General features: G+C 44.4%; 1 protein-coding gene across 14 annotated transcripts in view; it reads left to right on the forward strand.

Annotated features, from left to right (window-relative positions):
- NIPBL (NIPBL cohesin loading factor) overlaps nucleotides 1–13,500 on the forward strand; it is a 1,942,504-nt gene that overhangs the window by 115,476 nt on the left and 1,813,528 nt on the right. The gene's annotated exons all lie outside the window — the stretch shown is intronic.

The following is a 13,500-nucleotide window of genomic DNA, read 5'->3' on the forward strand; positions in this document are numbered from 1 at the left end:
AATTCTCTCTTGGATGGGCAGCCAGTGAAGGTCTGCTAGAGCACCCGAAGAAGAGGCAGAGCGAGGGCGGGATAGGGCCAGTTTTGCTGCCATATTTTGAACCCTCTGCAGCTTTAGGATCAGTGTTTTTGGGGCTCCCAAAAGTAGTGCATTGCAGTAATCTAATCGACTAAGAATAGAGCTGCGCACTACTTCTGCCCTTACCTCCTCAGGAAGAAGCGGTAGGATCTTGCGTAGGGCACGAAGTAAGCCCATACAGCCCGCTATAGTTCTATTCACCGAGGCATCAAGCTGCAGATTGGGTTCGAATATGACTCCCAGATTTCGGGCCGATTTAGCCGCCTCCACCGTACCTGGAATTAGATGTCGGCCAAAAATCGTCCGGAAGAGGGCGGGGAGTTCGATCTAAAGAGCAATGAAGGACCTCTGTTTTGGAGCCGTTAAATTGGAGCGAGTTGGCTCGTAGCCATTCCGCAGTAGCCGACATGCAGCGATGGAAAGTGTCACTCGATATTGCCCTGGTACCCTCAAATGAAAATATCAATTGGGTGTCATCGGCATAATTGATGACAGATATGCCGAATGACTTTATCAGGGCAGCCAGGGGGCGTAAGTATAGATTAAACAAGATCGGACTAATCGCCGATCCCTGTGGAACACCCTGAGTCACATGCTGCACGGCGGAGTGAAAAGGTGGTAATGCTACTGCCTGCTGTCTGTCGCTGAGATAAGATGTTATCCATCTCAAAGCCAGGTCAGTGACTCCTGCACTCCGGAGGCGGTCCAGTAATACTGCATGGTTTACCGTGTCGAACGCGGCCGACATGTCAAGCAGCACTAGAAATGCTGACTTTCCCATGTTGACACGTGTTCGAAGATCGTCCAACACGGTAACCAACGCAGTCTCCGTGCCGTGAGCTGGCCTAAAACCGAACTGTGATGTATCCAGGCCAGCGTTGCTTTCCAGAAAGTTGAACAGTATTTTTGTGACCCACTTCTCTACCACCTTTATAATAAAAGGAAGGAGCGAAATAGGCCTATAGTTGGCCGGGCTTAAAGGGTCCAAAGAGGCCTTTTTAAGCAGTGGTGTAACAATTGCCATCTTCCAACTATCTGGCACTATTGCTGTGTTCAGTGACTGGCAGCAGATGGCATGGAGCGGAGGAAACAGCTCTGTTTGGAATGCCTTCCAGATCTTATGGGGCATAGGATCCAATGGCGATCCTGAGGACACACCATTTGCCAGGACACAGAACTCCTCCAAGGAAGGACAAGGAAAACAGGACAGCTGAGTCTCCGTAGGAGGGGGTTCTGCAGGAGGAGGCAGGGTAGATGTAGGCAAGCCACCCGTCTACAGTCCACTCAAGATTTTCTTAATCTTATCCTCAAACGCAGAGGCCACGGCATCACACAATTCCTGGGAGACGGGAATAGCCGGTACAGTACAAGGCGGGTTAGCTAGATTATCGACCGCCTTGAACAAAGCCTGCGATTTATTAGGGGCCTTGGCCAGCATATCTACCAGAAATTGAGCCTTGGCCTTCTTCAGCTGGATCTTATATTCCTGCAGGGCAGCTTTATAGGTTATCCTATCAGCCTCCCTATAATCCCTTCTCCAGAATCGTTCCGCCCGTTTACAGCGGAGCTTGTGCTGTCCAAGCTCATCAGTGAACCAGGCATTAGTTCGTCTTATTCTATCCCTCACTTTCCTAAGCGGGGCCAAGACGTTCAAAGATATCTCAATCTGCTGGCGGAAAGCCTGATAGCTTTTTTTCCACACTCTCTTTCACCATGAATGGACCGGGCAGCAGACTCGGTCTAGTCGGATGTCTCAATAGACGAGTCCATTGCCTACCAAGCTTAGTAGCACCTGGCTCACCTGTCCTTAATGGACCGGGCAGGGGGATAGAGAGCGGGACCAGAGTATGATCCGTCCAGCATTGATTCATGACCTCCCCTACTGTCACCAGGTCTTTATCGGCAAATACAAGATCTAAAATGTGCCCTTTAATGTGCGTAGGTACTAGAACCAGCTGTGCAAGTTGTATGTTAGTGCAAGCTTGCCAAAGCTCTCTATATGCCAGATCTTGAGGGCCAGAAGGCCAGAGGTTGAAGTCCCCTAACACTACTAACCTAGTATGGGAGTTTGAGAGGTCATAGATAAGGTCAATCAGTGGCTGAATGGCCGTGGTGGTTGAGGCGGGTGGCCTGTAACACAGCAGTCTAGATATCAAAGTACCACTCTGGGCTGTGATGGAAAAGCCCATGATCTCAAACCCTGGTACATCCTTTACCTCCAACTGTAAGATGGAGATTGACTCCCTGTATATACAGCCAATACCGCCCCCCCTTCCCGTTGTTCGAGGGGAGTGTTTTATGAGATAGCCCGAGGGACAGGCCCACCCGAGTTCCACTGCGCAATCTGAATTGGTCCACGTTTCTGTGACGAAAAGAACGTCTAGCTGTAAGGACTCAATCAGAAGAGCAATTTCCACATGATGTTTGACAAGCGACCGGACGTTCAGTAGGCCACAGAATAGTACTGGCATAGGAGAATGAGTTATAGAACAACCATCCCCAATGTTGGAGTCGGTATAATAGTCCTGAGGATCTACCGAGGAGATAGGCAACAGAAAAGTGGCCGAGGTAGACGCACCGGACGCGCCCGGGACGCGAACGGGCGCAAACGGGCTTACCTCTGGCGCACCTCCGGCGCGCACCCGCTGCGCGTCATCGCTGCGCTCTGACCGTCTGCCCATTATTTATAACCCTACACGTGGGAGGAGTGTGAGGGGAGGAACTATTCCCCTATCAAATATGGTGCCCGTAACTCTGCTGCCACGAATGCCCTCACAAAGATGGCGGCCGCAAAGGCACCCCAATGTCGGTCCCTAGCTGCCCTGATTCCTGCAAATGCAGGGTGAACCACTCTTAACGTGCGTGTCAGAGCGAACGCAGCGCTAGGCGTCCAGAGTACACAGCGCTAAAATAAGTAAGTGGAAAAAGCAGCGCAACTAAAATATCCAAAACGGCAAGATTCTAAAGTTATTTAAAAAGTTACAGCAGCCAGCGCGCTACAGCAGCAAATCTACCTGTGCGTGGATCTTCTGGCGCTTAAATGCGCTCCTGCGCGCTCTCCAGGACGTGGAGAGGGAGGCCACCGTATGATATTGATATGTCTATCTAACAGTCACAAATAAATGCCAGTTTGTATTGGTGGTTAAAGGCGCCCATGCACATTCACTGGGACCAAGGAAGCGCCAGATGTGATAATAAAGAGTCGCTCGTGCAATAGAGAATTAGGACTCTGTATTTATTTTGCTTTTCATGTGCCTGTAGTCTGTGTTTGGTACATTCATTTTTTCCCTCTGTTTTAGGTAGCGTCACTGAGACGAATAAATATTTTTGCAAGGCTGAGGACTGCATTTTTTTAATACCTTGGGTAGGCGATTCTACTACCTTTCTGATTGGGGTCTTAAATGTATTTTGACACACTGTTGCCATTATAGGCCTTATGACAAATGTTTTGCACTGTTGTAAATCCAGGGTAAATCATTTTGGTGGTACAAATACAGGATGAATCAATTTTGCTCTATTATTGCCATTTGTGCGTTACGTAATGGAGAAAAACGTCTGTGCTCCAAACTAAACCATTACTCTACAGCAGAAAACAGAGCTAACTGGTATGACGATCTTTTTGCTCCATTGACATAACACAAAACATAGAAACCAAATGTTCTCTACTGTTCAAATACAAATGATGCGCTTGAATACTAGGCAAAATCTGTTGGTTTTATTTAAGTAGCCCGAAATTAAGTAAATCAGTGTGTTCCGTGTTTTAAAATAAGAATGCTATTCAGGTTTCAGGAGTTATTGTTAAATTGTTTATCATGCATTTTAAATAACTTCTTGGGAGGAATGTCTCAATCTTTTATGGGACCTGGTCATAATATTTAGTGGGGCTCTCATGACCATTTGGCACTGCAAGCTTAACAAAGAATCTCAGCTATTTCCCAATACTACTTCAGTCCTTCACATAGGCACACTGTCCCTTTCCTATGTTCATTTTCTCTCTCGATGCACACTCACCTCTCCCCTATACCTCAATCACGGTATCCTTTATTTTTCATGCTTATATGCCAGCGCATGCAGGCAACATTGCACAATGTGATCAGCAGCCCGTGACGTGTATATTTCTCTGTGACATTGTACCTGTCCTGTAGACTTCACAGTGGTGGCAGGCCCCTACTGTAGGGGTTCTGCAAATCATCCAGCACTCCCCTGCCGAGACTGTCTCCACTCAGTCAATAGCGCGTGGTGGTGGCACGCGTCACAAGAGCACAGTGTGGGGACTGGCAAAAAATTATCCCCAGGGCCGTCATTGTTAGCGCTTTTGCGTGCTACAAGATTGACAGCTGTGGGACCCACATACACAGTATGCCGCGCACCACACCACCACCACTATGCTAGGTGGTGCGTGTGTGGCGTGCACTGCAACATTTGCAAGCAGTTGCGCTTGCACAGTGCACTTACATAACTGCACGTAATGTGTGCACTGTGCCGCCACCCCCAAAATAGTGCCCTCCCCTCAGCTACACCATTGATTGTCCTCGTACATAAAGTAGGCAAGCCTGCATGACATTGCACTTTCTACAGTCTGATTTTCCTCATGAACATCGAGGCAAAGATATTGTCTAATTTGTTACTCCAAGTCATTGAAAAACTGATCAGTCTGGATTCATGTTTCACAAGTCTACTCCATGTTACCTCTTAACGACTCTACATAGTATTTACAGAGGGAGGGTTGATACAGCAGTCAATGGACTTATCTCTAGATACTGAAAAGGCATTTGACTCTTCAGTAGCCCTACCTGATAGGGTGCTGCAAAGAATGGTACTGCAAAGAATGGTGCTCTGAATTCAGAGGGTGGATCCAGTTCTAACCCAACCCGTTGGACAGTGTCACAAGGCTGAGGCATGGAACACAGGTGCCTGCTGTCAACCCTGTTCACACTGAAATTTAGACCCCTAGCTAAGTGGATTGCAGACAGATGCTCAACTATGTGGCATATGATAGGATCCAGGATGGTAGGACATCATCTTCTAATGCAGATGACCTACTGTATTTAGCAGGCCACCTGCTCTCCATGCCGAGGGCCTTGCAAACATAGCAGATATAAGCAAGACAATCGGGCATAAACATCACCTATCATGAGTGAACCGTGCATACACTGTGATTGATACCCTCAGATGGACTGGATTTATCCACTACAGTGGACACTAGGGATTGAAATACCTAGGAGTTTATTACTGGGGAACTAACTGAATTTATGCACGAAAATCTGATATGGATATTTAGTTAATATAGGGCTGATACGGTGTGCTGGAAGAAGCTTCTGTTGTAAATGATTAAATGATGTAAATCCTTGCTCAATGGGTCCAAATTGTTAAAAATGTGACAGCCCACTTAATCCACCCAGGTTCACCTCTTCAGCCAGTTTGCTACATACTGTGCACTGGTTGCCTATTGAGCAGTGAGTCCAATTTAAGACCTTATGCTACATGCCGCAGTGCCTTGCCAATACTGGGCCAGTGTATTTGAGACCATTGGTGTATGGATATGTTCCAAAATGTGCACTCCGTTCTAGCCATCAGGACCTAGAAATAGTCCCTAGGATTAGGAAGTCTCACGGGGTGGCTTGGCATTTGCTTATCTCGACCCTAAGTAGTCAAATCACCTACGACACTCACTGAGAACCTGCAAATCACACACAGATTTTCGGATGTACCTTAAAACGTGGCTGTTTTCATTACTAAAGTTGTCATGTAACGGTTTGATTTGCCATTGATTTAGTGAGGAGGCTAGCATTGAGAAACCGTGTCCAGGTAGCCATGCTCTTTACAAGCCCCAAATAATAATAAAACCTTATTACACTGCCCACATTTTTATATATGTTGCAGAACCCTCTGTATACATTTCCAGACAGTTTTTTTTCTTGACAGTCAATGTGATAAGATTTGTTACTATGGGGGAGGGGAGGACCCTCACGGATTACAGTATCTCACCGTATGAGGGGGTATAGCTTTGCCAACTTGAAATTTTAGTGCTGGGTAGCGTAATTACTGGTGGTAAATGAATGGGATTTTTGCGGAGCAGCAGGAACCTTTTCTGCTCACTTCACAGAAGTGCGATATTTATTCATAGCCACCGGCAATGTAACTAAGGCACTTGGCGGTTTGCCCATACCCCGACTGCAATGGTCATTAAGACCTGGAGGAAGGGTGAATTGAGTAATAGGTTGGGGAAACAATAATAACTCCGAACACACCACTATGGGATTCAGATGTTCTGACCAAACTCCAGGGTTTTCATAAGTGGGACCTCTTTGGTTTATCCAGGTTTGCAGATGTTTGGGGGACCCATGAAATGGTGACATTTGACAACCAACCAATATGAACTTTCAGACTTCCAACACTAAAAGGACCGACAAGTCCATCATGCATTATCTAAATATAATATCCTAATGCAGGCGAATCACAACTGAAAACTGAAATATAGATTGACTTGTAGCAGTCCTCCATAAACATGTGATATAGGAAATATATAGGACCTCCATTCCCAACTGTCAGCAGTCTTTGGATAGACTTAAGGGCAAATGGGCACAAGACCTGGGACTCCTACATATTTCTGGCTGGGAGAAGCTTGTACATTTTCGAGAAGTTATGTTGAGATCAAATTTTCTGTTGATTCAGCTTAAAATCTTGCATCAAGCCTACTACCCCTACATATGTCTATTAAAGAAGGGAAAGAAGAGAGTGTAATCTCAAAGGTGCCCTGAAAGACGCTGTGGGAATGACCACCACCATGTTTTTGGCCAAGAGGTTCCAAGTCATTGTTTCAGAATGGGAATTGACAACACCAGCAGCATATTTGGGATGATTGAACAATCAAACAGCCTCCTACTCTGTAATACTGCCCTTATTGTGGCCAAGATGGATGTGATTTGATTTTTGTGAAGGGATGGGGAGGAGGGCCTTGAGATATCGGGTATCCCAAATGAGTCAGGAACATGGATGGGCGGGCCCAGGCTGAGGAAATGGGGTGTAGGGTGAGAGGATGCCCCACAAAATTCTATAAGATCTGGGGCCTAGGTCGGGAGATCCAGCAACATGTACGACTAGTTTGTGATTAAAGTTGGTAGGATATGCTGAGGGGAAGAGCCAATACCCTGTGCGGATGTATTACTTGAACCATACTGATTGTGTTTGATGGTCACTTCTGAAACCCCCCATGCACCAGGACCACAGATTCTATTGAGTTTGGATTATTCTATCAAAACGGTGCATTGAGAAAGAGGGCGGGGGAGGGGTTTAGGGGGGCCTTAATGCTCCAACTACTGTATCGAGCACATCATCTAGCATTGGCTTGGAGTGAATCGTGAATTGTGCTTAAGAGCCTGGTGCCCGGTCATGAGTTTTTGGGAAGCAGTCCCCTAACTGCAACAAGTTTCTGTAATTTTCCTCTTTTGGTGCTTCTTGCACAGAGACCACAATGGAAGTGCCTATTCAGCATCCAGCGCACCAAAGGCATAAGATGTGTTCTCATTACCCTTTAAAGGAAGCCAGTGACTGCAGAGTCTGCAACCAGAGCTCTTCCCATATAGATCAAGGGAAATGCATGCAGAGATGATTTAGGGGAGCCATCCATTAGGCTGGAGGTTCAACTCTATGACTACTAAATATTTCTCAAGAGGACTCTCGGGGCACGCACCCCAACCCTCCATGAAGCCTGCACCCAGGGCAGACTTCACCTTGGATTGCTTCAAGAGGTCTAGCATTGCTCAGTCACTACTATCAGGTTTGGTATCTGCCTTAAAAGGGATCCTGACTCCTTCCTGTATAACAGCCTTAAGGGAAGTGCCATATGCTTGCTCGTTTTTCTTGTCCTGAACTGCGCCCTCAGGGCAGCAGTAGGTGTGGTGGACACAGAAAATTATTTTGACATTCCAAACTCCAGTCCTAGAATATTTGGGGAAAGGGCACCCTAAATATTCCAGGACGCAGTATGTCAACTCCAGTCCTAGATTATTTTGGGGAACGTTATACATTTCCCAAGTATTTTTAGGAATGGTTGAAAAGTGGTAATTTTGAACGGCAAAGTGCTACCCTGAGGGCGCAACTCTGGGCAATTAACTAGGAATGCCATGCCTTGTTTGGTGAACCCTCTTGGAAAAAAAAGCTCTGCTGCTCCACACACCTCCCACAATTGACGCAGTTAAGCATCAAACACCCTCGGACTTTGAAAGACTTCAAGAACTGAAGGGACACCAACTAGTCTTAACTAATGACTTCATCGATGCTTGCACAGTCTTTGATGTCCTTTGAAACTAACAGGAGGACTTAAGGCATCATTCATCCATCGCACAATACATTGTCACAGGGAACCTTTCGAAGCCAGTTCTTAAGAAATACAGGCTTTCTTTTGAAAAGGCCATTTAAGAGGAACTCTGGGCTTATCCTTTTCATAATAAATAAACTTCAGTTATGGCTCAGCTCTACCAGGGTAAAAAAAACGCTTGGGGAGTGGTCTTTGCAGGAGGGAATATGGGACTGGGACTTGGTCCAGAATGGTATAATTACTCCAGTTGTCAAATAAGCTAGGGCGAGGCGTTTTTGGTTGGGGTGGGGGCTCTACTACCCAGGAATACTCTTACACATGTCCTGCCTGACCATACATCTGTAAGGAGCATACTAAAGTTTTACCTCCCACAAAGAGTATATAGTTCAGGTCAATAGGTTGTTGCTACCATTGCCCACGAACATTGTATAGAATTATTGCCCTCTAAGCTCTTTAATGGAAGAGCCATTCATGCAAGTTCAGAGACTGTAGTGCTATTTAAAGTAGCCAAGGTTTATCTCCTCCTTTGATGTCTTTCTGTCTGTTGAATTTCACAGAAACTGTCTTTGCTGATGGGACTGTATACACTTAGATTTGAGAAGGACTATCTTAGTTGATAGGGCACATGCTATTAGGAAAACAAAGTAGTTTGTTTCAGGTACTTTTGCCCCAAGACATATTGAAAATCCTAGGTCAAAAGCAGTGCTTGCATAGTGGATTGCTATGTGCCATTAGCATTTTATACTAACGCTATTTGTTACTCCAAGGACACATTCCACTTGAAAGAAAGGAGACAGTGGCCGTATAGGCCGAGCCTGCAGGCAGCATGCATGCGCTGTCGGTTGGCAACAACCTGATGTATCTAAAAAAAAAAAGGGAAAAAACAACTCTCTAAAAAGTCTTTAAGCCTGCCCATATTTTATCATTCGTTTGCATCTTGATCACTCTTTTGCTGCCTCCTAATTTAGCAGCAGTTGCAAGGAGTGACTTACTGTGTGACTTTCTTGTGTTTTTGTGACGCTGGGACGAAGTACAGATTGATTTAACTTGATTAGTGTCAATCTGCTGACACTGCGCTGAATTGAGGTGCTTTTTTTATATTTGGATTTTTGTGTAATGCAAACTCGACCTGCCTGGAAAGTATTGGGTGCTTTACATGAGTACCAGTTAAATTATACACGATCATTTTTTATGTTGGGCGATTAAATGATTTGCCTAAAATCGCAGGCTGTTAAGGCAACGTTGCTTTTTTTTTTCTTCCTCCGAATCCCTTTAATTTTGCAATAGTTGAGCCATTGATGCACCACTGTGGGTGGGCTTCAGGCAGTATTTTCAGGCAGCAGCAGTAAATGCGCTACTGTGTTCTTTCACTGGTTGCCATTACAAATTCTGGTATCGAGACTGTGTTGCACTGGCTGAAGAACGGGGTTGCCGAAAGATGCCTCACTGACCTGGTTGTTTCATGCATGTAAAAGGGTTATCAAGAATGCATCCCATTTGCATGTTCCACGGTGATAGGTGCTGCATTGTAATATACCCCTCCTCAATCTATCCCATTCCACCCTACCTCAGTCTGCTCCATTCAAATCCAGCCCTCCCATGCCAATCAGCCCTATGCCAATCTGTCCCACATCACCCCCTGTACTTGACCCCCCCCTCCCCCCCCCCCACTCTGGTCTACCCCTCTTCACTCCACCAACGTTTAGTCATGCTTTACAGCAGCCACACAGGTTAACAGCACATCTAAAGCTCATTGCCAAAGCCACTCGCTCTCCCACAGACACGCCCTATTGGCTCTGCCAGTGCTTGTTTAGGCAGCGTCCATTATCTGTTCTCTCTAGAGTGGCTATTTGGTCTTCAGTTGGTACATTTACTAAGCACTTGTGTGGATAGTTCTGATCGCAAGGATGAGTAGTGAAGCCGGTGTAGGATCAAAACTGTGTACCAGATATCTCCCTCCTGCTGACATGCCACTGATTTCACTATGTGCACAGCATGTACTCTACTGCAGCGTATGTTTCAAATGCAAAATGCTATGCAAACTGTAAACACTCTGTTTTCCCCTCGTAGTTCTCTAGAGTTGCACTTTTTAGTTTTTCCATCTGTGGTGGTTAGGCTGTAGTGCATAAACCTCCTAATGGTTTACATCTGTGCACACAGGCACCCTTCACATAAAAAAAGCATCTGCAATGCAATAGGTCTTGCTTTTACGTGAGTTTGAGCTATTGGCATTGTAAATGGCTGCCTTTTTTTTTTTTTTTTTTTTTAAAAACATAAATAAAAGACATTGCCATTTACAATACCAATAGCTTAAACTCCCATAAATGCGAGACCTATCGCATTCTGAATGCTTGAAGGCATTGCTGATTTGCCCCCTTCTGTCTCCCATGGCCCCTGAAGAGCTCCCCGTTTGCTACAAGTTAAACAAACACGCTGGTGGTTACAACTGTGCAGGAGAGGCCCTCCTGCAGTAAGAGAAACTCATTAAAGAAAATAGTGCATACATACTAAAGAAGATGCACTGTAACAACCGAAGTAAAAGGGCCAGTTGTCATGGGAGGTTACAAATAAGGACCAGGCAGTACTAAGGAGGTACTAACAAACCTAATAAATCAGAAGCCAGCATTTAAGAAGGACAATGAAACAAGCCAATGACAAATATGGGTGGAGAGTGGGCGGGGCGTCAAGTACATACTCCAATACAGCATGGCTCGCGGAACAGCGCATACGCTGCCTAGGCGTGACCTAAAAAGGGCGAGGCATGGTCTGTGTTGTGCTTCATTGAGGGTTCTGGGGAGTTATCATGAGCTGCCTTGAAACCAAAATAACTTTTTGATGAAGGAACGCAAGTTATATTCCCAATATTCCCAATATGCCCTAGATGTCAAGAGTGTGCGCAGCATTTAAATCATTATTCCTTCTCCCTGATGTTGGAACAGCTAGGGACATATAGACTGTTGACTGACACTAATATGTACCCATGTATGAATTCCTTTAGGAGTATTGAACTACTTCCATCCTTTGATTTTCGGATCCAATTGGAGTTCACAAGGTAATTGAATTGGTCGCCTCTCTCACTTTTTAAAGTTGACAGTCATACCAAATGGACCTTGATGAATTCTGGTCTATTTAATTCATTCCCCTTGAAGGCTATTGAGTCACCAGCTTGTTACGGTGGATTCTTGAAACACTTACACCAGTCAGGGTAAGTGTATTGAATCAATGGGCAATTCCTTAGAATCAGTTAGGATTAGATGACAGCGTAAAATATGTACTTACCTTTCTTTGTAGGACATCGACAATCCCTTGGTTGCCCCCATTGTCCTGATGAAGACTCGCATGGCCCAGGCTTAGTACACCGTATGGCCTTAAGACGAGTCGAAACGTTGACGATATATATATATATATATATATATATATATATATATATATATCTATCCCGGACCCAACCAATATTCTCTACATTGATGTGCTAAATTTATGATTTATTTATGTACAATGTATATGAGTTTTTTCTTTTTCTTTAAATAATTTAGTGGTCAGGTTTTGCAGGATGGGTGATTGATGATCTGTGCTAGTAATTTACTTGAATATTTTGTGTCACTACTCATTTGATTCCTTTCCTTCTCTAAATCACCCCCCCCCCCCCCCCTTTTGCACTCTTTTGCTTTGTTGCACGCTCCGTTGGGGCAACCGTTATGGCCTGTAATGTTTTGCAGTTATGAATTATTGTTAATTTGTGTAACTGTGGGAGCAATAAATTAAAATATTGCTTTTCTTTTGATACTGTTGTCTATTCCATGCCCACGCTTTTGTTTCACAAATATAAGCATTTTTGTATAGAGCTGACTAATCTATACATGCTCCTAACTAAGTTGAATTAATGATCACCTACTGATGAATTCAGTGTATGAATTATAGAGGTCTTGGACCATTGTCTTCTAATAACGTGCTATACCCAGGTCCTGTACCTTTCTGGGTTACCCCATTATCATAATGGCATTTAAATCTACAGCACTCACATCTGCAAACAGATTGTTACAGGCAAGCAACGGTTTCCCTATTACTTATACTAATATATACATTGCCTCACAAGTAAACTGTTGTAATGTGGAAATGCAGTCTGAAAGCAATCTGAAAATGGGCCTGTGTGGGGTGATGTGAACCTTAAGTCAACATACTCCTAGGTCGACCTCAGTTTTTAGCAATGATCAGATGTGGAAAATCTGCCTTTCTGCAAATCTGTGCAAGATGAACGGTGCAAACCACTGTTGCAGGTCAAGTTTCCTTCTTTTCTGAAATAAATCTGGAATGGTCTTGGAGTTTAGAAACGGTTTCTAATCGTAGCTTATCGTGCATATGGCCATGTCTGAACTGGGGTGGCGGAGTGAGCTAAAGAACGGTGATGGATTAAACCCATCACCACCTTTTGGTTTTTCTCTAATCGTAGCTTGCCATAGATTCCTGAGTGGAATTTTGCTGGCACTCTGTTTGCTCTTGCACAGGATTTGATGCAAGCCATTAGCACAATTTCCTCTTGCATGCTACCACAAGATTTCACTACTGTTGCTTCTTTTTGTCACTTCGTTGATTCTACACTTGTGAGGAACTTCCCAATCAAATCAAATGTGGCATTGTCAGAGGTTCTTTTAATATGTAGTACTCCAAGTGTACCAAGCATTTGTTTTGAAGATGAACATTTTAGTTGACTAGCGATATTCTGCTGTAAAATATAACCTACAAAGGTAACCTTATGCTGGCTACTGATTAACATCCTCATGTGGGGTGTTGTGTGCATAAAAAAGTATAGAAGTATGAAGTGCTTTCAGTTGCATCAAAAGAAAAAAAATACAAATGTGATACATGTGTGTTTTATATCGCTCTGTCAAAGCAGGCAGCTGCTGATCCAAGATAACCTTTGTCTCTTGAGTTCGTGAATTATGTAGTATATAGGGCATTTTATTTGTCTGAATGAGACCGCTGCTGTATTTCATCTATTTGTGTTGTATGTAAATCTCTAAGTTCCGTTATGTACTTCAAATCATATTATATATTCTAACCACCTCAAAAGTGTGACTGTTAAATTGAATCCTTGATGAATA

Source organism: Lissotriton helveticus, chromosome 2_1 (genome assembly GCF_964261635.1).
Source record: "Lissotriton helveticus chromosome 2_1, aLisHel1.1, whole genome shotgun sequence".
NCBI lineage: Eukaryota > Metazoa > Chordata > Amphibia > Caudata > Salamandridae > Lissotriton > Lissotriton helveticus.